Here is a 24,222-nt window from a genome sequence, read left to right on the forward strand (position 1 = left end):
TAAAAAAACCATAGGTTTCAGCCACGTTATAGTTAGGAATTAGCATTTAAAAAAACCTTTGAAATTCACTGAAAAAACCATAGGTTTCAGCCACGTTATAGTTAGGAATTAGCATTTAAAAAACCTTAGAAATTCACTGAAAAAACCATAGGTTTCACACATGTTATAGTTAGCTGGACATTTCACTCATACAAAACCATTGAAATTCCCCTGTTATAGTTAGTTCCGCTAACTATAAGTCGCGCACCCGCAATGCACTGCTGATGATGTCACATATTACATCACTCATGACATGGTCAGTAACATCACTCATGACATCACTGATGATATCTCAAATGACATCACTGATTACATCATCCTTGTGAAAGAGTGGCAGACCTCCTCTCAGCGTAATATAACCTTTGATACACACCTTCAAAAATAAAAAATAAAATTTAAAAAAAAATGGAGATACCAATACCAGTTAGAACAACCTATTCAGTAATTCCAAAATCTACATACACATCCACTCATTCACCAACAGCTGTATATAGTCACTCATACATGTACTCACTCATCATATGTACTTATACACCTATACATCCTGTTACACACCGATACTCATCCATACAGTTACTCACACACATACTCACACATGCAAATAAACTATCAAACATCCATTTACTTGCATATACAGCTATACACACACCACTACACTTACTTTTACAGAAACGTACACATACTTACTCTCTTAAACAATCACTTATCAGTCAGTCAGTCAGTCATAAGCTTTTATTCGATATGCAGAGATATCTTATAAGCACACTTACAATACAACCAATTACAATGTACTAAAAGCATCACTTTAAGAAATCAGTAAAAAACTCATTAAAAAAGATAAAAGGGGGGGGGCGTGGCTAGCAGCCGATGATGGCGGCCGCTGCTTAGGGAGGCTCCCGGGAAGAAGCGGCTTCCCGCATCAATCCGTATCTTATATCCTTCCCTCACCAGCTGGGTGGGGCGGACCGGACCCAGAGACCGTGCGGCTACCGTTGCTGAACTTTTGGGAGCGACAGAGGCTTCGCCGGGAGCGGAATCGCCGACTGCTCGTAGAGGAGGAGCCGGGCCTGCCTGCAGCGCTGCAGCCGCGGAGCCACAGAACGCAGGCTGCCGACCGGAAGTGGCCTGAAGCCGGAGGAGGGGAGGCCGGAAGTGCCGGTGCGCCGGGTGAGTCGATCTACACACCCACGGAGCCCTATCCAGTACTGTCGGGCCCTGGGGACGCTCGAATGTGGCCCCCGTCTCACGCGCTTCAACCGGAGGAGCAGACAGCGCCTCGGAGCACTCGCTCTCCCGCTGCCCCCAACAGGTTGCGACAGGGCCGGGGGCCGGCCAGTTCATCTTCACGGAGCCGGCAGTGAGGGGCCCAAGTGTGTCAAATACAGCCACTTCTCCGAGGGCACCGGTGGGGCCCCTGCTGCCGGTTCTATTTACGAGGCGGGAGATTGGACACTACTGCACAGCAGTGACACTGAGAAGGGGCGATCCACGAGGCCTACCATGAGGCCATAATCCGGGAGGCAGCTGGGGGGCAGATTCAGGGCGCAACCGGCAAACAGCCGAGGAGTGGCGTTGGCAGGGGCGACATCCCCCCCCCCCTGGTGTGTAATTGCGAGGGGCCATCCTCGACTTCCTTGTGGGTCCACCTGCGCGGGCCGGTGCGACGGGAGGCGCCCCTCCCCCACCCCTTCTTTGGCGGGACTAACCTGAGTCATGTCGCACAGGGGCCCAAAAAATGCCTCCGCCCAAGCCAAATTGGACAAGTTTGCGTACAACAGACAATCACCACCCCAGGAGCAACGAATATCGGCTGGTAAAGTGGCAGAGGCGGAGGGGGCGAAGAAAGCCACGCTTGATGACGTCCTGGCGGCGCTGGCCCAGGTGCAAGCGACGGTGGGTGCCACGGCGACTGAAGTCACCCTGATACGGGCAGATCTCCAAAAGATGAACGAAAGGGTCAAACAGGTGGAAGTGGTCACCAAGTCGCTGGTCGAGGATGTGTCCGAATTACAGACGACGGTGGAACGACTGCAGACGGACAACAAGCTGCTTAAAGACAAGTTGGATGACCAGGAAGGCCGTTCCAGATGTAACAATGTCCGTATTTTAGGTGTGCCGGAATCGGAAGACACGGGGACACTAGACCTCTATGTGGAGGACTTAATCAAGACCCGGCTGCAACCTAAGGGGCTCTCGAACTTCTTTTCGGTTGAAAGGGCCCATCGTGTTCCGGGAGGAAAGCCCAAGACGGGAGGCACGCCGCGTCCAATACTGGCCAGGTTGTTCAATTTCCGCGACCGGGACGCCATTCTGCAGGCCGCAAGGATTGCGCCAGCCATACAAGTACAAAACTCAAAGATTGCTTTCTTTCCGGATTACACGGCAGAAGTGGCCAGGCGGAGGAGAACGTTCCTAGAAGTGAAAAAGACCCTGAGAGAAAAGGAACTGCCGTACTCCATGTTATTCCCGGCTAAACTTCGAGTGGTAGCGGACAAAAAGGTGTGGTTTTTTGATAACCCTGAAACGGCCCGGGACTGGCTGGAGGGCTGGCACACTGTTGGGAGACAACGCAAGACGCATAGGCCGGATCACGATCGTAGGGGTGGCAGTAGAACAGGCTCCCAGACATCTGGTCGAGGAGAGAGACTGGAGCGGTCTCCGTCCCATGGCTTTGAAGGAGGAGGTGGGACCGAATGATTCCTACCCCGAACTCTGCATCGCTAGAGGTTACTGGCTCCCGTTGTGAATTGCTGTTTGGACTGCTGCACGTAGACTCTGGCATGGCCGCCCCGACGGCATACAGGGAGGCCGCCAGCCCGGGGAGACGCTCTCCCCCCCTACACGCAAGTACTCTAGTTATGGGAAGGGTAAAGCACTCTGCTTGGTTGGGGTGGCGGGCAGTTCGAAGTCCGTTTGGCAGGGGGGCAGGGAGGGGGGATTGTTCAGAACTGTTCTTGTTTCTGTTAGGAATGTGTGTGAGCGGTCGGGGCCACTGCTTTACCCCTTGTGTGCGCCAGTGTATGTTGCTGGGAAAAGACAGCGATGCTATGCCCCCGTGATGTTCCCTTCCTCTTTGCTGTGCAGGGGCACGGCCATGTTTGCGACTCAGCCGTTCAAACGATACACCCCGACCACTCTAAGCGCTGATGGCTGATGGTACTGGCCCGGTAATGGACGTGGGGTCCACTGACTCACATTGCCCTCCCTTATGTTTATTGTCCTGGAATGTGAGAGGCTTGGGTGACAAGGTTAAACGGGGGTTGGTTCTGACTGCAATTAAGCGCCAGCGACCAACCTTGGCCCTGCTGCAAGAAACACATTTGGTAGGGGGGGCAGCGAAAGCCCTGGATAGGCGTGGCTATAAAATGTGGGTTCACTCTGAATTTACGTCGGGATCCAGGGGTTCTGGTATATTGGTACGAAAGAACTCCCGATTCCTTCCCTTGTCGACTAAGACCGATGACCAGGGGTGCTTCGCAGCCTTGCATGGGCAATGGGAGGGGAGGCTCTTCAATGTGGTGTCTGTATATATTCCACCAGCTTTGCAGTCGGTCCACCTCCCGAAACTGGGGGAATTCCTGTTGACCCTCCCTGAAGGTGAGATCATTCTAGGGGGAGATTTTAATGCTGTCATGGACACACAATTGGACAAACACCCCGCGCCTGCATCACAGGGGGGGGAACCCTACTTCCGACGCTTCGCGGCGTCCATGGGTTTGACTGACATCTGGAGGCACTTACACCCCAGCGCGCAACAATACACTTTCCACTCTACGGTGCATGGCAGTCTGTCGCGCATTGACTACTTCCTATCACTGGGGGAGGGCCTCCGCTATGTTGATGCAATGGGGATTCACCCGAGGGGGATTTCCGACCACTCACCACTCACGTTGTCACTCTCCTCACAGGCTAGTGCGCGAAAACGCATTTACCCCATTAGTGCTACATACCTCAAGGTCCCACAGGTCCGTAAGGCTCTCACGAACACGACGAAGCAGTATTTCCTTGAAAACATACATTCGGTGCGCTCCCCGGCAGTACTCTGGGAAGCCTACAAAACGGTTCTAAGGGGGCAAGCAATCAACTCCATCACGGGGCATAGAAGGCAGCTGTCGCGGGAGTTGGATGAGCTGGAGGTGGCGCTGCTGGCCCAAACCGAGGCCCATGAGGCTAGCCCCTCTCCCGCCGGCCTTCACGCCCTCACCCTCCAGCAACAATTATATGCTGATCACTTGCGTCAGCTGGTGAAGGGTCACTTAGCCGACGCTCGTAATAGAATTTATGAGGTAGGAGACAAAGCTGGTAAAATGCTGGCGTGGCTTGATAGGCGAGAGGGCAGCTTTAGGGGAATCCAAAGTCTGAAAGATGTGAGAGGGGTGATACACACAGATCCGCGACAAATTACAGAGTTGCTGGCGACCCATTTTGAGCGAGTATACACCCCGGAATGTATGGTTACCGCTGCGAGGGCCAGGGCCCTCTTGGCTCCGATAGAGGTCCAGACGTTGTCACAGGAGGCCTCAGTTGAGCTGGAGGCAGACATTACTGTCGATGAAGTCCAGATGGCAATTAAGGCTCTACATCCGGGAAAAGCAATGGGCCCAAATGGCATACCCATTGAATGGTACCAAGCAATGCCTGAGGCCCTCAGTGTGCATCTGTTGGGGATGTATGCGGAATGTCTGGAAGGGGGTCGCCTCCCGCCGGACCAACGGGCGGCGACCATCGTGGCCATCCCCAAACCCGGCAAACCGCCGGATGAATGTTCCTCCTATCGGCCTATTTCCTTACTTAACGCCGAAGCGAAGATTTTGGCTAAACTCCTGGCACAAAGGCTCCTGCCCCATCTGTCGTCAATTATACATCCGGACCAGTCCGGGTTTATGCCGCATAGAAACACCTCTTTAAATCTACGGCGGTTACATGGGATCTTGGCTAGAGCGGACGATATCGACACTCCAGCAGTGATTTTGGCCCTGGACGCCAGAATGGCTTTTGATCTGGTGGAGTGGGAATACCTGTTTGAAACATTGAGCCGTCTGGGGTTCGGCCCTCGCTTCATTGCATGGGTCAAACTACTGTACACCGACCCAGTGGCGCAGGTGGTGGCTAACGGCCATATCTCACGTACATTTCCGTTGGGAAGGGGCACACGACAGGGGTGCCCTCTTTCGCCCCTGCTGTTTGCAATCTCTTTGGAACCTCTTGCGACCCTTCTGAGAACCACACCGCTTCTCAAGGGCATAAGGTGGAGGGGGGGTTGGGAAGACCGTCTGTCACTGTACGCAGATGATATGCTGCTTTACCTGACAGACCCTGTGGATGGGGTGCCGGCGTTGCTGGATATCTGCGATGCGTATGGCAGCGTTTCTGGATATGCGCTGAATTGGACCAAATCGGAGCTGTACGTTTTGCGAGGCCCGGCCCCGATTCTGTCCGACACGTGCCCGCTGAAACGGGCGGGTTCTTCCTTTAAATACCTAGGGATCCACGTCACCAGGGATCCGGTTGAATTTGTCGATAAAAACTTGAAACCCCACCTGGACAGGCTGAAATGAGATGTCGGATTCTGGTCCGACCTGCCACTGACACTCTTGGGCAGGGCAGCGCTCTATAAGATGATGGCACTGCCGCGTTTCTTGTACGTCCTCGAAAATACACCCTATCCCGTGGCACCGCGATTCTTCCAGAAAGTCGCTGCTCTAGTATCGACCCTTCTGTGGGGTAACCTCCCTGCACGCGTGGCACAATCAAAGCTACATAGGGATTGGTATGATGGAGGTATTGCGCTGCCAAATCTCAAGTTGTACTATTGGGCTGTACACCTGAAACCAATAAACCAATGGATTCACGCCCCGCATACCGAACCTGCCTTCCAGTTGGATAGGGATCAGTTGGGCATAGATACCATGCTGGGACCGTTATACGACCGTCGTAAGGTACGGGCTTTAGTGGGCCCCACTAAATTAACCGTTCAATTGTGGCACACGGCGACGGCGGCATTGGGTTGGAAGGGGAAGCTCACCGGGTTGACTCCGCTATGGGACTCGCGGGCACTGGGTAATATGAGAAACACTAAGGGCTTTGAACACTGGGACGCGATAGGCATCTCCACGGTGGGTGACTTATGGGAGAGGAATGCTGTGATACCCTTCACCCGCTTAAAAGAATTGTATGGCTTGGGTGACAGGGAGCTTTATAGATACATTCAAATACGACATGCGTTGCTCGCGGCCCTACCCCCCGACGCATCTTTGCCCGACTCCTCGCCTCTGGAGGACCGTCTCCTCACTGATTACATGTTGGAGAGGGCGACGTCGCTCACGTACCGTAAATTGCTTAATAACTCCCCGGATCCAACACTCCAACTCAAAGGGAAATGGGAAGAGGACGTAGGGGACATGGATGAACATGAATGGAATACAGCACTGGGCTCCCCCAAAGAGGTGGGCATCTCAGCGCGTATGCGCCTGGTACAATTCAAGGTGCTGCACAGAGTATACTACACGAGGTACATGCTACACCGCATACATAGGGCGCCACATCAATACTGCCTCCGTGGGTGTGGGGAGGAGGGCACCTTTTTCCACACTATATGGGATTGTCCCAGGATACAGGAATACTGGAAACAAATACTACGTACGATCTCCCAAACTCTGAATCGGTCCCTGCTGCCCGACCCGCGGAGGTGCTTGCTTAACATTTGGGAACCCACGGACCTGTCTAGGTATGAACAAATCTGGGTCACGGTGGGATTGATGATGGCAAAGCGAGACATAGCACAGCGATGGGGGGTGGCGGTCCTCCCGTCCAAATCCCAATGGTGTCTACACATGGATGCGGTGATGGTGACTGAGAGGGCGGTGTATTCCAGTCGAGCCTGCCCGAGGAAATGGAACAAAGTGTGGCTGAAATGGAATGGTTACAGGGGGGACATTTGTGATCCTTTAGATGAGGACGAACCAGAGGACTCTGGAGATGAGGAAGAGGGGGGATGACCTGGGTTGCAGCGGATGGGCAGGAGAGCGAACGGGGCTATTGCATGCGTCCCCTCTTTCGACGTGCTGAATGGGGAGGAGGGTGGACGGAAATGGGGGGAGAACTGGGGCATTAGCACACTGAAACTGGGGGAGGGAATATACATCTCCCGAGAGAAATTGCATTGACCTAAGTCAGACCGCACTATCATTCCTACTGTTTTCGGTTTGTAGTTTGTTGTTTTTCATCAAAAGACAAAATGCCACCAAAACCACTTCTAACGCTGATAAATCTGTATCGAATGCACTTTTAATGTGTAATATGTTCTACTGGACACTTGACAACAATGTTGCTTTCTTTTCCACATTGCAAATTTGAATCATGTCTAACTTACACGATATAGCGGCCGGCCCGTGGGGTTGTAGGCGATCCGCTGTGTATTATGCTAAGTGCAATAAAGGTTTTGGAAAAATAAAAAAAAAATAAAAAAAAAAGATAAAAGGACATAGAGTGCCCATAATAATTTAGCTAAAAGAAGAATTAAACCGCTACTGACAATCTCTTACAGCGAATAAGCCAAAACTGTTTTAAAAATTTTGCTGTTCCACATACTATTGGGGGGGATGTGTCCGTTGTTAGGATGCGTAAAGCTACTAAGTAGCTACGTGTACCCATGTTTCGGCAAAGGGGTTTCAGCCAAAAACTCCTGGACTTTGCATAATCCGGGCATTCAAACAGGACATGTGCGATGGATTCTAACCTACTCGGACAACAAGCACAATTAGGGGACGTATGAGACGCTGATTTCCAATTTGAAACCACAGCACCAAGCGGGAGGAAACCAATTCTAAATTTAAAATATAGGGCTCGGTCAAAAGGGAGGGTAATAAGGTCCAAGTAGGGCTCAAAAGCCACAATGTCTTTAACTAATAAAAAGGCGGCCGTGGACTTGCAATGGTTCGAATTTGTAGTTAGACGCTCCGCCACCCATTTCCAAAAAAGGGCCTTAACAACCTCTTTTGGGGGGGCTGAACGTGATGACCAGCAGTCCCCCAGTCCAATTTTTTCCAATAGCCTTTTAGTGTCTCTCAACCATCTTATTTTTGTCCAAGCCCCCAAGCTCATTATTTCCCCCAGGCCATCAGCGTAGGATTTTAACTCTTCACTCCTCCAAATCCGTGTCCATAAAAGGAGAGGGCGAAGTTGGGCTTGATCTTTGATGTTTTTACAGCCTGTGTCCAACAACACTGGTACAGTTGGTGTGCTCAGGGGGACAGCAATGATGGATTTTAGTACCTTGCTCTCCGCTGTCACCAGGGCATCCAATCGGCAATGGCCCCACAGTTCTGCCCCATACAAGGCTGATGTCACTACCTTGGCCTTGTAGATATTGATTACTGGAGTGAGTGATTTCCTAGGTGAAGCCCGGAACTCCCTCAAGAGAGCTCCTCCCACTCTCTTATGGTTAAGGACCATTTTGTCGATATGGTTTGCCCAAGACATTCTATCCGTTATTCGAATTCCCAGGTAATCGAATTCGGATACTTTCTCTAGGGCAACAGAGTTAAGCATAGGTGGACGACCCAATTTTCTTGGTGGGTTTAGGGCTAAATATTTAGTTTTGTCCACGTTTATTAATAAACCTTTTGCAGCACAAAACTCCTGGAAACGTGTTAGCAATTTCTGGAGGCCTTGGGGAGTCTTCGAGATCAAAAGAGTGTCGTCCGCAAAAAGCAGAGTGGGGATCCGGACTCCACCGAGACAGGGGGCGTCGGCTGGTTCCTGTTGAAGATGTTCTACCACCCCATTCACATATAGTGGAAATAGGGTGGGCGCCAGGACGCATCCCTGTCTGACGCCCCTGGACACCGGTATTTTCTCCGTGAGCTCTCCGTTTTTCCCCCAGCGGACCTGGGCAAAGGTGTGGGCATGGAGGCTAATGAGGAGGGACAAGATGTAGGGGGGTAATCCCAGCTCATGAAGGGCCCTCCATAGCTCCTCCCGGGGGACTAGGTCAAAGGCAGTCTTCAGGTCTATAAAGGCCAGATAAAGACTGCCCTTGCCTAGCTCCACCACCTTCCACCCCAAAAGTGCCATCCTAAACACCTGCTCTATTGTCCCCATTCCTGCCCGAAAACCTGCCTGAAAGTCCGATAGGATTTTATTCTCCTCCACCCACTGAAGAATCCTTCCAAGTATAGCTTTACCAGCTATCTTTTGGGTGGAGTCTATCAGGCTTATAGGGCGGTAGTTCCCCGGGGTTTCTCTACACCCTTTTTTATAAATCGGGACCACCACCGCCCCTTTCCAGGATTCTGGCACTGGCCCTCCCATCATGATGTCATTAAGGAGAGCAGCAATGACCCTTCCCCACTCCACTGGGTATGCCCTCATGAGGTCCCCCGGGAGGCCGTCTGGGCCAGCTGCCTTACGGGGTGCTACCCACCCTATTACTTTTTCAATCTCTAAAGGGGAAAAAAGGTCATAGACGTGGGGTTCAATTGCTAGTGTAAGATTCATCCTAACATCCGGTTCCCCGTCTGCAGGGAGGTATAATGACCCAAAATGTTTTACCCAATTATGGGGCGGGATGTTACAGGGTCTCATGGCTGCATCAGGTTTATTCCGCGTACCTATAAGATTCCAAAAAGCCCTTGAGTCCCTACTTTTACTAGCTTGGAGCAGGTCTTCCCAGAATTTATCTTCCCACTCCCTCCTAGCAGTTTTAAGGGATTTACTGTAGGCCTTCCTTGCTTCCTGTATGTCACTGCGGGGTTTGTGCTTTACTGCCTCAACTAGGTCTGCCTTGTGTTTCCTACATGTTTGGGTATACCAACCATCATCTAATTTTTTGGATCTTTTATTGCCCGGCTTACTAGGGTGTAAGGTAAACACATTTGTCAAGGCCTCTACTAAGGAGACAAAGAGCCCACTCACTCTACCCACCCCTTCTAGGGGGGACCCTAGGGTTGCCACCGCATGATTTAATAGGGATAAAATTTCCCCAACCCTTACCTCTGAGAGGACCAATTTGGCCCATTTTATTCGTCTACCACAGAGTGAGACTTCAGATTCATCGGGGGGTGCAACCACAGGATTGGTATTATCCTTCCTTACAGGACGCCACCAATAGTCCATGCTTAAGGAGAGTGAATTGTGGTCACTTTCGGTCGTAGGGACCACCAGCATATCCGTTACATGGTTCCATAGATGTACGTCTATTAGCAAGTAATCTATCCTAGAGGTGTGTCCTGGTCTATTGTACGTATGGGCACCCCCCCATCCGAGCTTGTCCTCCCATTGGCTGCCCTTAGATTAAATTCAAGGCTCAGGGAATATAACTGTAGCGCCACTTCTGACCACCTCCTGATGGATGGAATTTCCAATACAGGGATCCCCAGCCTGGTATCCTCCTCGTCTTGGTCAAGGGCAACGTCCGAGCCCAAGGGCTCGAACGTACAGTTCATGTCTCCCGCAACCAATGTACGCATCTTGTGTGGGGTATTCTTTAGGAGGGTCTCAAGGAAAGATATTACAGGAGACTTTCTCCCGCCCTTAGTCCCACGGGCATAGACGTTATAAACATTTAGAACCAGTCTTCCCCTTTGATCTATTAAGGTGATATTTTGGATATCCGGGCAACCTGTATGAAGCTCCTCTATTCTACAGTCTAGAGAGGCTGCTACCCAAATGAGGAGGACGCCCGAGGGTCGCCCTCTCCCTGTTTCCGAGACTCGTGCAGGGACAGAATAGGAAGAGAATCCCACCCTATGGACCGGCACCAGGCTCCATGTCTCTTGGAAGACGCACAGGGAATGCTCATCAACCCAGGCAGTAAAGTCTGGTAAAGCCAGCTTTCTTGCAATCCCTGCGACGTTCCAGCTGAAAACCTTAAATACTAGGTCCGTCACAGCTGGAACGTCGCTGGACGCAAGAGTATCCCTGTCCGTGGGCCTCGTCGCAGGTGTCTGGGGGGCACAAGGATCTTGGGGAATAACTTCGGGGGCCACCATCCCATTAATAGAGTCAGGTTGGGTGGATGATGCCCCAAATAGATCTTCTCTACTCCCAGTTTCCAGTCAATAGGGCCCTGGTGCCCACAGATAGTTCACCCTCGTACCCCCAATAGCCCCTGCCCACTGAGTCTCCCAGTTTTGACGAAATTCAGGGGAGCTTGAGCCTTCTCCAGTTAAGCTATCAATTTGCCTGGGGTAGAAGTAGGATAAATCTACTACTTTAACCCCTGGAGCCCCCATGTTTTTAATTGGAGTGCAAATAGAGGGCACTACTCTAAGGTCTTGAAAATGTATAACTATGCAGTCCCCTTCCTGAGTTTTTTTCCCCTGGCCTACCCACCCAACTCTACGGACACTTAGAATGATCCCATCCACACCCTGCGGAATTGGCTTGTTTTCCTTCAGCCAGTGGATGCACTTATTCTTAAGTGATTGGTGATTTTCCATCTGGCCGTCCTTTAGAGGGGGAACATTTACCAGAACAGCAACAAAAGGTTGACAGTCTGGCGGGAGATTTACAGGAGGGATCCGACGTACTGGGTTTCTAGGGACCGATAGAGTGGTAACTGGGGGCGTAGGTTGGGAGGCAGGTCTAGTGACTTTCCCTGTCACCAATCCTTGAGGTTTATCACGTGAACCTGACGTTTGGATGTTTTTCGCTTTACCACTGACTAACTGTGACTGTTTTTGTGGGAGAGGCTTGGACTTATTTGTAGTAGACTCTAAGTGTGCTAGTGGCCCCTTATGTAATGGCCCTACTATGGGGGCGGATGGGGGCTTATTTATAGCAGGCTCTAAGTGTGTTGGAGTCCCCTTGTGTTTAGGCCCTACTATGGGACGGGGGAAGAATTAGGAGCTGGGACTTGTGCTCTACTAGAGTCAGCCTTGTTTGAACGGTTTGAGCGCTTAGGGTCTCTCTGCGATGGTAATCCGTTTTCCTTTACACCCGTGTCTGGGTTTTCACTCACTCTAGCTAGTTGTTTGACTGTAGTTTTGAGTGAGTGGAATCCATCAAGGGTTGATTGCTCTAATTTATCTATCCTCACCCCCAGACCCTTAACCTGCATTAGTAGGGGCCTCAAGAGAGTATTTAGCTTCTCCAGGATATTTTCAATAGTTACAGAATCAGTGAGGTTAAAAACATTAGCGGTGTTATCATCTGTAGGAGGCCCCTTGGAAGAGACCACACCGTCCCCTTCTATGTCATCTTCGATCACTGAGGGCCGGACCCCTACATTATTCTTACCAAGTCCGGAGGGCTTTCGTACTCTTTGGTAAAGAGTGGCCTGTCTCACTAGCCTACCCTTTTTACGTTTTCCTACCTTTTTACTTATGAACCTCTTATCCTGCCTGGTTTCGGGAGTTTGATTGTTTGAGGGCACCCCATCTGATATTACTAAAATGGGGGAGGGCAGTTTTGGAGATAGAGGGTGACTGATAGCTTCGTTTAAGGGTTTAGGTGATACTGGTAGTGACAAATTAGACAATTTACTAAGACCGCCATCTTCCCCAGTAGCAGTAGGGAGAAGCGCGGCCAGATGTTCCAGCCTATCTATATTTTGCCCTATTTCCAGTAGCTGGGGAGGGTCTATAGAGTCACCAGAGGCGCCAGCAGGGGGAGTAGGGGGAGCAGAGCAGACCCGCTCACTGGCCGGTGTGAGCGACTGGGCAGCAACCCCCAAGGATGAGCGTCTTGAAGGAAGGTAGACCTCGGATAGACGCCGTTCAGACATAGCGATCTCCTTTTCTATCACTGCCGCCACCCTGGTAATGAAGCGGTCCATAGTTCCAATAACAGGGCTCCCGGCAATAGCTCCCCTTTCCCCTTCACTCCTAAGGAGTTTTCCTGAGCGGGTAGACATGGTTGTAAGAAACACCAAGGGGCTTTACACAAACCGTATATGGACACTGCTAATAAGGAGGAAAGGGACGTGGCCCAGCCCAGCCTCTGTCAGCCCCTGACTGCCACAGACTGCCCGCCCTTTGCTCGGGCTTCGCTCGGCGTCCCGCTGAGCGTCAAGCAATTCGTGATGTAGGGGGCGTTGCAGGCGGGGGCGTGTCTGTGGGTGGGCGCGTCCACTTGCGCACCTGGGGAAGCTTATAGAAACACATACTTTTCTATACAGGAACTCTTCCAATCTCTCACACTCTCACGTATAATCACTTATATACATCAATACATATAGTAAATTAAAACATATGTAGTCCATACTAATATTATAAAGAGAGCCCAAACCTTTGAGGCAGGTAATCTCAGTAACCACAGCACCAATCGCAACACACAACACAGCGTTGGAAAGGGCAGTTGCAGCAGAAGGACATAGGCTATGCAGACGGCCGCCATATACATTTAAAAGGTAAAAGAACCGTGCCAGCAAAGTAGTCCCTTGTGGGCGTGTCTGCGTTGTGCTGTGGGGGTGGGCTGGGGGCGTGTGGTACGGCCATCATATCGTGGGCTGTGGGCGTGTGCTGGGGGCGTGACAAACGCTGGGGGCGTGTGTCCGCCCTTCATGCCACGTGAGTCGTAAATACAAGCGCCAATTACGTTGCTGCGCAGCATCAAGGGGCACGCTGAGGGCGTGAGAAACGCTGGGGGCGTGTGTCCGGCCTTCATGCCATGTGAACGCCATTGCGCCGCATCAAGGAGCACGCTGGGGGTGTGAGAAACGCTGGGGGCGTGTGCTACCTTCCGCCCTTCATGCCATGTGGGTCGTACATTAATCAGATCGTCTGCTGTGGCCGTGTGCCTGACAAACACGTTCAGCTGGAGGTGTGGTAAGTAACGTTACTGCAGCCTCTCCTGGGCGCTGTTACTGAACTCTCTCATTCAACGAAATTACACGCGCCTGCTACCATCAACTAGGGCTCTAGCCGGGCTCAGGCGGCGGATCATTACACTAATTACACGCGCCTGATAACATCAACCAGGGCTGCCGCCGGGCCTCAAGCGGGGAAACACATGCCTGCTAACATCAAACAGGCCTGCATCTGGGCCTCAAGCGGGGGAACACGCAAATGAGCGTGTCTTCGGGGACAATTACTGCAACCTCTCCTACTCGCTGTCACTCAACTCTCTCATTAAACGGATTTACCCACGGCTGATAACTCTCTCATTCAACGACATTACACGCGCCTGCTAACATCAAACAGGGCTGTAGCCGGGCTCAGGCGGCGGATCACTACACCAATTACACGCGCCTGCTAACATCAACCAGGGCTGCAGCTGGGCCTTCTCCGTCCCGATTCTAATGAAACAAAAAATGTTGCCTACCTCGAGATTTTAAAATAAATTGCCCTTGCCAAATACACACATTACACACATTCTAACCAGGCCGCCCGGCTCATCTTTCATCTTCCCAAATTTTCCCACATCACGCCTGTCCTCAAGTCCCTTCACTGGCTTCCTGTACGCTTTCGTTCTTCTTTCAAATTAGCTTGCCTAGCCTTTTTAGCCTTCACCCACTCTGCCCCTCTGTTCATTGTTTCTTTGATCACTCCTTACACTCCCTCTCGCACTCTTCGTTCGTCCTCTCAACTTCTTCTTCAAGTCCCCCGCTACCGTAAAACTCGCATCGGCGGCACCCGTTTCTCGGTTCTGGCCCCTCAGTATTGGAATAGTCTTCCATTCTCTATCCGATCAATTCCCACTTACCCGGCTTTCCGAAAAGCACTAAAAACCTTTCTTTTTCTTCAGGCCTTCCCTGGTTAGTCCCATCGTCTGCAGTGCCGAACCCGTTCTTTTTTCCCCTTCCCTTCCCTTTCCTTTCCCCCCCCCCTCCCCCTTACCCCCCAGCGCCAGGAAGCCGCTTGGCCACAGTGCGCTTAATTAAGTTCTTTTTTCATTTCATTTCATTTCATTTCTATTTCATACCCGGACAACGTCGGGACGGGCTGCTAGTACAGTATAAAACCAGACAATCATTGCTACTTGAGATTCCATAATTAATTGTACCACACTGGAGTTACATGTCATTAATGTGGCTGTAACTAGGCTTGGAGTTCTCTTAATTTTTTTACAACAAATGAACCATGCCCAGCTCAGGAATTTTGCCATGGCTACAACTATGGGAGCATCAGTGGATGTCCGCAAGGTCCTTAGTGCCACCACAGCCGATCTGGTGCCCATGTTCGTACAGATAGGTTTCAGCCACTTTTGCCTAGTCCCAGTAGGTGGCCTTGAGCTCCCTTTTGGATGGAAATGGATTAACCTCGGGGTGCTCCCACACCCCACTCATCCCCATCCCACACAAGGTATTTTTTACATCCTATAGCCATTTGATCTTCCCCGTACAGCCAACCCCCCTGAAATCCATAAGAGATTTCTCATAATGGGAGAGCTTAGGGGTGACCCAGAGTCGTCACCAAAATGCTATTGGCCTATAACGGGCTAGATCCTCAATTTGAAGGCAACCCAAATCCAGAAGAAGGGGCAGCAATGGGGTAGATTGTGGGAGGCCCGTAATAGATCTGACAAAGTTATTATGGGCTTGTGCCAAAGGGGAGATGTTCTCGAAACCCCATAGTTCTGCTCCATACAAAATTGAGGTAATAACCTTAGTGTTGTATATCGTGAGAACCGGAGCCATGGGCTTGGTGAATGAGAGTTTGTGTTCTTTAACAAGGGCACCTGCCAATTGAGCGTGTTTCAGAGCTAGGAGTTCAATGTGTGGTTTCCAGCTAAGTTTCTTACCCAAGGTAATCCCCAGGTATGCAAAGGCCTCTGTGTGTTCCAGAGGGACATTGTTCATAAGGACAGTACTGTGGATGGTGTTGTGGTGGTGAAAGACCATGAACTTTGTTTTGTCCACATTAACCACAAACCCATGCTCACGACAACACAACTCGAACCTAGAAAGTGCAGCCTGCAGTCCCATCTGCATCTTAGATAGGCTCAGGGGCTCGTCCGCGAACATGAGCAGTGGTATCCTAAGCCCCCCCCCAACTGGGAGCATCTGTGTGGAATGTGGAGTAGTATTGGACCACCCTGTTAATAAACAGGGAGAACAGTGTCGGCGCCAGGACACATCCTTGGCGCACACCCTTAAGCACTGGGAAACTGACTGTTGTCTCACCCTTGGGGTTCCACCGCACATGAGCGTGGTTCTAGTTGTGCAACTTGATAATGAAGGCTAATAACTCCTGGGGCATCCCTACTTACAAAAAAGCGTGCCACATTTGCAGGTACATTTTATTACGTGGCACCAAGTCGAAAGCAGACTTTAGATCAATAAATGCTGCATATAGGGACCCTCCTCCTAAGATAACAACCTTCCAGTACACCATAGCGAACCTGAAGACTTGATTAATGGTACTTGTAAAAGGGCAAAAGAAGTATTACTGGGAATGTCTGATAGACAAATAAAAATAATAACCCAGACTGCTAAAGACCAAAGCTTGAATAAAAGGAATGATCGCCAGAGTGAACTGCAAGTCTCACCTACCATGTAATCCCACACAGGGGGAAGAAAGAAAAACAGCATATACAAATACGCTGCAACAATTCAGCAACAACTGCATCCCAACAGAAAAGTAAAGATTATACAGATATACATCTGACATAAAGTGTGTCCACATATATACAAACACCTATGCAAATCTGCATATTCATTACCCAATTAGTGTGTACACCAATATACAGATCCCATACATATACGGATCAGTGGAGAAGACACTCACTGTCTACTAACCAGAGACAGGCCAAAATATTGCTACAGGATCTGCACCCTTACAAAGAGCAGAATCATATCCAAAATGTACAACCAGAAAACCTGTGTGTACATAATAGAAAGGCACACTCCTAAAATAGAAAGGAGTTGGAGCTCCACAACATGACATAATAACAGAACACTGAAAGGAGAGACCAAAAAAAGTTCTTCCTTCAAACAACTATATGATTTTTGCCCATCAGTAAATCAGATGAGGATCACTCAAAGAACGAAGAGAAAAGCTGCCACCTAAAAAATCAAATCCGGTAATTGACAGCACCTTCCAACATAGCATTTTAAGCTTAAGAGTGACAAATGTAGCGTGTTCTCAAAGGAAGAACACTAGAAAAGAAGTTAATTATAAAAGAAAATCAGCAAAATAAAACACAGACAACGTAGTTGTAAGAGACAACAAAAATCCACATAGATGGATACACCCTTTATTCTACAGGAGGAGAATGGCAAACCTGCAGGAATAACAATACCTTGATTCCATACAATGGTAGAAATCAAGAATAAATACATCGCAATCTGCAACAATTGAAGAATACATCTCCTAAACAAGCAGAGGAAATAACACTCCAAGGGAGGAAACTGAAAGTTGTGTACCATCACAGCTAAGGGATACAACATACTGAAATAAGGCAAGAAGTTACTGAAAGAAAACAGTGATCCAAGAAACAGAAGTTCCAATAAACACCAATAGAGACCCACACTTAGTGAAAAGAAAAGGCAATAAGCCTACTGCAAATGCTTCTACAAGTAGGTACCACAGGTAATCAATTGTACTTGAGAAAGAAACTATATATCAAAATCCCTTGAGTGAGAATCTCCCCACAGATATAACCAAGAAACCTACCTATGGGTAGGAAAAATCCCATCTAGGGCCTCAAAGAAACAACCTGTCCATGACAGCAAAAGTACCATAAGAAATAAGTCCTGCAAAGGCAGGAACACCCCATCTGGTGACATTACACTGCAAAAAGCATATAGAGCTTATACATGTTTCATGTCAGGTTTTAATTTTGTGAAACCTCTTGTACTTCACTGATCACACACAACTTGTCGAGTAGCATGGGGTGAGACTGAACGTATACCAAGTGGGAAATGAGACATTTTGCCTAGTAGGAATGAGTGAATTTTGCCAACAAATAATTGCCATTTTCTAGTTTCTTAAATTTCTTCCATAGAACTTGATACTTGAACAGCTACTATTATGAGATGGAGCAAAATCTGCTATTTTCTATATTTGTTTGTTATGTTTCCTCGGTTACAGGTACTCATAGACCTCAGTACAGGTCAGGACAGTATACCTAGACCACCTCCACAAAGAAGAGGTTTTTTCATTCATGTTTTTGCTTAATTCTCACAAGTTTCTAGGTCCTGAAGAAAGCCTATTTGACCCCTCCTGGGCAGACAAAGGCTGAAACATGTCGACCTTTTTATGGACTGTAAGCAGTGCAGAAGTCCCATAATGTTCCTTCATACGCACAATAATATTTTTTAACTAGCCTGACACCAGACGTATAAATTTGTATTTTTTGGTTACCCAGACCTTTTAACAAGAACACTTTCCTTAATCACTATCTCTTTTTTATCACTAAACTAGCAGCCCGTCCCGACGTTGTCCGGGTATGACATAGAATGTGTGTAATGTGTGTATTTGGCAAGGGCAATTTATTTAAAAATCTCGCGGTAGACAAATGCTTTGTTGAACCCTCTTCTAAACTCTTCATTGTCACCTGGAGTGGTTCCGTTGGCATGGAAACATGCTTTGATCCTGCCATTGATCAAAAAGCCCACCTTGGACCCCCTTATCCATGCCAACTACAGGCCTATTTCCCTTCTCCCTGCTCTGGCGAAAGTGGCCGAGAGATTTGCACATCGAACGATTTCCAATTTCATCGAAGGAAACGACCTGTTGCACGATACGCAATCTGGGTTCCGTGCAAATTTTAGCACGGAGTCGGCTCTTCTCGAGGTCACTGATGCCATCAGGGAAAGACTCGACTCTGGGGGAAGGGCCATGTTGGTCATGTTGGATTTGTCGGCGGCTTTCGACACCGTTCCTCACGATCGCCTCCTCATAAGACTCTGGGAGAGCGGCATTCAGGGAACGGTGTGGAAATGGCTTAAATCCTTTCTGGCCGACCGCCGGCAAACGATCTGGGCGCCACCATTCTCCGCTGATATGGCTCCGCTAGAGGTAGGGGTTCCGCAAGGCTCCATTCTTAGCCCCATGCTATTTAACATCTTTATGGCACCTCTGGCGGTAGTCGCGGAATCCTTTGGCGCCCAGATCGTATCTTACGCCGATGACACCCAGCTCCTATTCACTTGTGATAGGGGTGGGGCATTCGACGGCGTAAAGATCAGGGACTGCCTTAGTGCGGTCTATGAGTGGTTCAGGTGCAATGGATTAAAGTGCAACTCCGATAAGTCGGAGCTGCTCTTTTTTGGATGCACCTGTGAACCAGATTGGAAGGCTTGGTGGCCACAAGATCTGTTCCCTCCTGACAATGTGTCTCTCAAGGCAAAAAATGTGGGAGTGATTGTGGACAGTGAACTGTCCTTTGGGCCACATATCTCGTGTCTCTCAGGCAAATGCTTTGGCATTTTGCGAATGCTGAGGAAGTTTCTTCCTCTAGTGTCTCTCCAGCACAGGAAGATTATTGTCCAGGCCTTGATCGGATCTCGACTGGACTACGCAAACGTTCTTTTCTTGGGTTTACCAAAATATCTTCTGAACCGCTTGCAAGTAGTCCAGAACTCTGCAGCCCGTGCTATCTATGGACTTCCGAGAAGAGCAGGAGCTACGGATTTACTGAATTCTTTACACTGGCTACCGATCGCCAAAAGAATTCTTTTCAAGTGTCTGACTTTTGCTTTTAAAGCTCTACATGGATCTGGTCCTAGGTACATAAGGAAACGCCTCTCCCGATATGTACCTAGTCGATCTCTGAGATCATCCTGTCTATCTAAAATGACAGTCCCAGTAATCAGGCGTGCAAGGATTGGTGGTCGATCCTTTCGCTATTTAGCCCCGAAGGAGTGGAATGAACTACCACTCTCTCTCAGACAGACTCCCAATCTCCTTACTTTTAGAAGAGAGCTAAAAACGTGGCTTTTCACGAAATAAATGTGATCCTTCTCCTGTGTCTGCTTTTTAAGTTGTTGTGTTGTTGTTTACTAGCTTCTCTTTCTTCACCAAAGCGCCGGGATGCTCCTCGGAGTCGCCGAGCGCTATAGAAGAAATAAATTAACATAACATAACATAACAACATTTTTTGTTTCATAAGAATAGGGACGGAGAAGGCCCAGCTGCAGCCCTGGTTGATGTTAGCAGGCGCGTGTAATTGGTGTAGTGATCTGCCGCCTGAGCCCGGCTACAGCCCTGGTTGACGTTAGCAGGCGCGTGTAATGTCGTTAAATGAGAGAGTTATCAGCCGCAGGTAAATCCGTTTAATGAGAGAGTTGAGTGACAGCGAGTAGGAGAGGCTACAGTAATTGTCCCCGCAGACACGCTCATTTGCGAGTTCCCCCGCTTGAGGCCCAGATGCAGGCCTGTTTGATGTTAGCAGGCGCGTGTTCCCCCGCTTGAGGCCCAGCTGCAGCCATGGTTGATGTTATCAGGCGCGTGTAATTAGTGTACTGATCCGCCGCCTGAGCCCGGCTAGAGCCCTGGTTGATGGTAGCAGGTGCGTGTAATTTCGTTGAATGAGAGAGTTAAGTAACAGCGCGCTGGAGAGGCTGCAGTAACGTTACTTACCAGGCCTCCAGGTGAACGCGTTTGTCACGCCCCCAGCTCAAGGCCACAGCACACGATCTTCTGATTAATGTACGACCCACATGGCATGAAGGGCGGAACGTAGCACACGCCCCCAGCGTGCCCCCTGATGCGGCGCAATTGCGTTCACATGGCATGAAGGCCGGACACGCCCCCAGCGTTTCTCACGCCCCCAGTGTGCCCCTTGATGCTGCGCAGCAACGTAATTGGCGCTTGTATGTACGACTCACATGGCATGAAGGGCGGACACACGCCCCCAGCGTTTGTCACGCCCTCAGCGTTTGTCACGCCCACAGCACACAGCCCAAGATGTGATGGCCGTACCACACGCCCCCAGCGTTAGTCACGCCCACAGCACAACGCAGACACGCCCACAAGGGACTACTTTGCTGGCACGGTTCTTTTACCTTTTAAATGTGTAGAGGAGTTGGCCTAACGGCTAAGGCGCTTGACCTCGGACCTGGGGATCTGGGTTCTAGTCTTGGTAACGACGCCAAACATCCTGTGATTCTGGGCAAATCACTTAATCTCCCTGTGCCTAACAAAAATGAATGTGTGTCCTCATGTAACGTAACTGGTGCTATGTAAAGCGCTCTGATACCTGATTCAGTTTGGGTCAAGTTCACGCTATATAAAACACTGCAAAAAAAATAATATATATATATATATATATGGTGGCCGTCTGCATAGCCTATGTCCTTCTGCTGCAACTGCCCTTTCCAACGCTGTATTGGTTGGGTGTTGTGATTGGTGCTCTGGTTACTGAGATTACCCGGGCTCTCTCTTTATATTATTAGTATGGATCACTACTGTACTAACCAGTGGTTCAACTCCGGGTGGAGGAAGCACGCAAATTAACTAATTACGTGAATGAAGATTTTTTATCGGTACACGAACGAAAAATAGAAAAACCCTGGTTACTCAGGACAAGTGATCCTTCCCCACTTTGATATTATTGACTGCAAAAAGCATACCATAATACAGTTTTGAACCAAGTTACAAACTAAGAGGAGCCTTCTACACAGGAACATCTTCCTTAAAATACAGCAGAAGTTGAAAAGAAGGGAACAGGGCTAAGTGTCTGAGCCACCATGACTGTCCTTAACCCTACTCAAAGCGACATCTGCCTGCGCACCAAAAGAACATCAGCAAAAGTAATGTCAATTAAAGCTGACTAGACTGCCTCTGAAAATCCAGTAAAACAAATCAATCTCTAGTCGGCGTGAGACCAAAGAAAATGCCAAGCTCGATCAATGGAATCAGTGTTGTCCATTCCACACCTAATGATTAAACTAGTTGCCTGTTGCCTATCTGAAATCCGCTGATCTAATTTGTTCCTATTAGCCTCCAGAAACAATGGCAATATCTGCCGCAACAGATCCCATAACGCATAAGAAAAATGTTCATGAAAGCAAGTTGTGTTAATGGAACGTAACGCGGCACTGATGGAAGAGAACATACATTTCCCACAGTAGTCTTGCTTTCGGGAATCTTTGTCAAGCGGAGTATGAGGAAGACTATCCACGGCAGTGGAAGCTGTAGTGACCTGCACCACAAAACTGTGGGGCAGGGCGGTGGTTGTGGGCAGTATTATGGTCCACAGGTACACCAGTATCAGGCCTAGTCCATGCCCCCAGTAATATAACATATAATGCCTCAGAGTAGCTCTGGCTCAATCCCTGACTGACCCAGATGAAGAAGCCCAAAGACAGGGATCTGTAGATTTCTCCACCCAAGTCAGAGTCAAATGTAGAACATCAATCACCCTTTTTAAAAAAAAATATTTTATTCGAGTTCCAAAGGTAATGCAGTACATAGATTTTAGCCACATACATATAGCCATGTTTTTTTTCCATAATATCACATATACAATTAATTATGCCGAAACCACATTCATACATTTGTGTCATTTCCAGGAGGAGACTTCATTGAGTGAGTTTTGAATCTTTACCCTTCCTCAGAATCTTCACTACTGTCATCTTGGTCCGGAGGCGGCTCACAAATGTCCCCCCTGTACTTGTTCCACGCCACCCATATTTTGGACCATTTTTTAGGACATCCCCTGTTGCTTAGCACCACTCTTTCTGCTATCATGGCGTCATCCATGTTTCAACACCATGCCGACAAAGTGGGTTTTTCTGTACTGCCCCATTTCTGTGCGATGTTTCGCTTGGCTATCATCATGCCCAGTGTGACCCAGCTTTGTCCTGCACGCGTGAGTTCGTTCGGTTCCCAGACATTCAGCAGGCAGTGTCTGGGCTCTGACAGTTTCGTGACCTCCTCCGATTGTGACATTGTCCTCATCACTTGTGCCCAGTATTCGGCTATTTTGGGACAGTCCCATATAGTGTGGAAAAATGTCCCGTCCTCCCCACAGTCTCTCAAACAATAAGGGTGTGTTATGCGGCCCATTTTGTGTAGAGAGTGTCTCGTGTAGTAAGAGCGATGTAGGATGCGTAATTGCACAAGCCTAAGACGTGAGGGAATTCCTATCTCTTTCGGTGATGCCAGTGCCTCCTGCCATTCAGAGTCGTCACTCTCACCCACATCAGTGGCCCATCTGTCCCGCAGTGTTACCATCAGATCAGGCAGATTGTTTATCAACTTCCGATATGTAAGAGAGGTCGCCTTTTTTTGCCATATAATCTGTTAATAGTCTGTCTTCGAGGGGGGATGATTCAGGGAGAACTGTGTCAGGTGGGAGTGCTGTCATTAGGGCATGCCTGATTTGGCTATATCTAAATATTTCAGTTTGGGCTAGATCGTATTGTTGCCGTAACTGATCGAAGGGTAGTACTCCTCCCTTTTGCCATAAGTCTCCAATCGTAGAGATCCCAATATCATCCCAGCGATCGAAACCTGTGCTGTATCTAAGCTTTCCTAGCCGTTTTGTGTCCCAGAGCGGAGTGAGTTGCGTGAGTAACCCCTGCCACCTTAGTCGTACTTGAGCTGCATGCCATATCCCCAGTGTGTGCCGCAACGGCCCTGATTTCTGCATAGATAGTTTCTTATCGTAAAGGGGAGCTAGCATTTCAACCACAGCTAGCTGGTGTCTGTCCGCCTTTAGTGCGGGTTCTGTCTGCAGAAGATGTACCCATTGATTAATAACTTTGAGTTGTGCTGCCCAGTAATAGAGTTGCACATCAGGGAGCGCTATTCCTTCATCGTACCAGCTGCGTACTAGCTTAGCTTGTGCTATGCGCGGTGGTTTGTTGCCCCATAACAGATAGGTTACCTGCGCCGCGATTGCCTTCAAATATGCGGGTTTCACTGGGTATAGCGTGTTTTCCAATATATACAGGAAACGAGGCAGTGCCATCATTTTGAATAGCGCCGCCTGTCCCAGGAGGGTTAGTGGCAAATTTCCCAATGTCGAATATCTTGTTTTAAGCGTTCCAGCGGTGGTTTAGGATTCTTATTGTGAAAGTCTTCAGCATCGGCTGTGATGTGTACCCCCAAGTATTTGAACGTGTCCTCTGCTATTTTCAACGGGCAGTTATCTGGAAGACGTGGGGGAGGACTATGTAGCACATACATGATGGATTTGGACCAGTTCAGGGTGTATCCTGAAGCTCGCCCATATGCCGTACATACATCCAGTAGACTGATTATGGAGCGCCTAGGTGTAGTGAGGTATAGCAGTATGTCGTCTGCATAAAGGGAGATCTTATCTTCCCAGGTATCTGTCCATCTGAAT

At 49.2% G+C, this 24,222-nt stretch overlaps 1 protein-coding gene across 2 annotated transcripts in view; it reads right to left on the reverse strand.

The window, feature by feature from the left end:
* The window catches only part of CPNE8 (copine 8), a 1,123,798-nt gene that overhangs the window by 667,714 nt on the left and 431,862 nt on the right, over positions 1–24,222 (reverse strand). The window lies entirely within an intron of this gene.

The sequence above is a fragment of the Lissotriton helveticus genome, chromosome 1_1, assembly GCF_964261635.1.
Source record: "Lissotriton helveticus chromosome 1_1, aLisHel1.1, whole genome shotgun sequence".
In the NCBI taxonomy this organism is placed as follows: domain Eukaryota; kingdom Metazoa; phylum Chordata; class Amphibia; order Caudata; family Salamandridae; genus Lissotriton; species Lissotriton helveticus.